The following is a 2,930-nucleotide window of genomic DNA, read 5'->3' as shown; positions in this document are numbered from 1 at the left end:
TGAATGTAGATCATGAAACTCACTTACTGTATCACACTATATTCACATTCAATACACGTATATTTGATACTGTTTGAATCTAGATATTGAAACTGATTGTATAACACTATATTCACATTGAATACACGTATATTTAATGCTGTTTGAATGTAGATATTGAAACTCACTGTGTCACACTATATTCACATTGAATACACGTATATTTGATACTGTTTAAATGTAGATCATGAAACTGATTGTATAACACTATATTCACATTGAATACACGTATATTTGATGCTGTTTGAATGTAGATATTGAAAACTTACTGTATCACACTATATTCACATTGAATACACGTATATTTGATGCTGTTTGAATGTAGATCATTAAACTGATTCTTTGACACTATATTCACGTTGAATACACGTATATTTGATACTGTTTGAATGTAGATCATGAAACTGATTCTATAACACTATATTCACATTGAATACACGTGTATTTGATGCTGTTTGAATGTCGATATTGAAACTCACTGTATCACACTATATTCACATTGAATACACGTATATTTGATGCTGTTTGAATGTAGATATTGAAACTCACTTACTGTATCACACTATATTCACATTGAATACACGTATATTTGATACTGTTTGAATGTAGATCATGAAACTGATTCTATAACACTATATTCACATTGAATACACGTATATTTAATGCTGTTTGAATGTAGATATTGAAACTCACTTCTGTATAACACTATATTCACATTGAATACACGTATATTTGATACTGTTTGAATGTAGATCATTGAAACTGATTCTATAACACTATATTCACATTGAATACACGTATATTTGATGCTGTTTGAATGTAGATATTGAAACTCATTACTGTATCACACTATATTCACATTGAAAAACACGTATATTTGATGCTGTTTGAATGTAGATATTGAAACTCACTGTATCACACTATATTCACGTTGAATACACGTATATTTGATGGTGTTTGAATGTAGATATTGAAATTGATTCTATAACACTATATTCACATTGAATACACGTATATTTGATGCTGTTTGAATGTAGATATTGAAACTGATTCTACAACACTATATTCACATTGAATAAACGTATATTTGATGCTGTTTGAATGTAGATATTGAAACTCACTTACTGTATCACACTATTTTCACATTGAATAACTGTATATTTGATGCTGTTTGACTCTAAATATTGAAACTCACTGTATCATACTTTATTCACATTGATTACACGTATATTTGATGCTGTTTGAATGTAGATATTAAAACTCACTGTATCACACTATATTCACATTTAATACACGTATATTTGATGCTGTTTGAATGTAGATATTGAAACTCACTGTATCACACTATATTCACATTGAATACACGTATATTTGATGCTTTTTGAATGTAGATATTGAAACTCATTGTATCACACTATATTCACATTGAATACACGTATATTTGGTGCTGTTTGAATGTAGATATTGAAACTGCTTCTATAACACTATATTCACATTGAATACACGTATATTTGATGCTGTTTGAATGTAGATCATGAAACTGATTCTATAACACTATATTCACATTAAATACACGTATATTTGATGCTGTTTGAATCTAGATATTGAAACTGATTCTATAACACTATATTCACATTGAATAAACGTATATTTGATGCTGTTTGAATGTTGATATTGAAACTGACTGTTCCACACTATATTCACATTGAATTCACGTATATTTGATACTGTTTGAATGTAGATTATGAAACTGGTTCCATAACACTATATTCACATTGAATACACGTATATTTGATACTGCTTGAATGTAGATCATAAAACTGCTTCTATAACAATATATTCACATTAAATAAACGTATATTTGATGCTGTTGTAGATATTGAAACTCACTGTATCACGCTATATTTACCTTGAATACACGTATATTTGATGCTGTTTGAATGTAGATCATGAAACTGGTTCTATAACACTATTTTCACATTGAATAAACGTATATTTGATACTGTTTGAATGTAGATCATGAAACTGATTCTATAAGACTATATTCACATTGAGTAACCGTATATTTGATGCTGTTTGAATCTAGATATTGAAACTCACTGTATCACACTATATTCACATTGAATAAACGTATATTTGATACTGTTTGGATGTAGATCATGAAACTGATTCTATAACAATATATTCACATTGAATACACGTATATTTGATACTGTTTGAATGTAGATGATGAAACTGCTTCTATAACACTATATTCACATTGAATACACGTATATTTGATGCTGTTTGAATGTAGATCATGAAACTGATTCTATAATACTACTAGTATATGGCGGCCCGTCCCAGGACGGTCATAGGTGAAGTCTAGTATTAAGTGTCTGCACTTCGTTTTCTCTCGTCCTGTAGGCAAGCCCCCCCCCCCCAATTTCCGGCCTCGATTCGTGATTTTCCGTCTATCTGCGTTTTCATCCTGCATGCAGTTTTACTCCAGTTCATTTAACTTCGAAAGAAAAAATGTTTAAGCACTTGCCGGTGGCAGTTGGAAATGTGTTTCAGGTTGTCGAACCCTACTCCAGGTATTTCAATGTCACGCTATTCCTATTCGATCAATGGTAGAAGGGACGAAAAAGGGGTAGGCAAAATGTTAAGCCTATCGTTAGTGCCAGTTGTAGTTTTTGCTATTTTTGTGTTATCAATCCTTACACAACCTTTCCATTGCTATCTGGTGATGGGTCACGAATGAATCGGCAAACAAACGTTCATTCGTCAGTTGTATACCAGCGTTGATTTAGCATTACGCTAATGAAATCGCAAACGTTTCGGGTTTAAATGGTACTCATTGAATGAATTCTCCTTCTCATATATGACCAATTTCCGGAATCCACTGCCAA

This window comes from Daphnia carinata, chromosome 4, assembly GCF_022539665.2.
Source record: "Daphnia carinata strain CSIRO-1 chromosome 4, CSIRO_AGI_Dcar_HiC_V3, whole genome shotgun sequence".
NCBI classification, from domain to species: domain Eukaryota; kingdom Metazoa; phylum Arthropoda; class Branchiopoda; order Diplostraca; family Daphniidae; genus Daphnia; species Daphnia carinata.
This window is presented reverse-complemented; position numbering follows the sequence as displayed.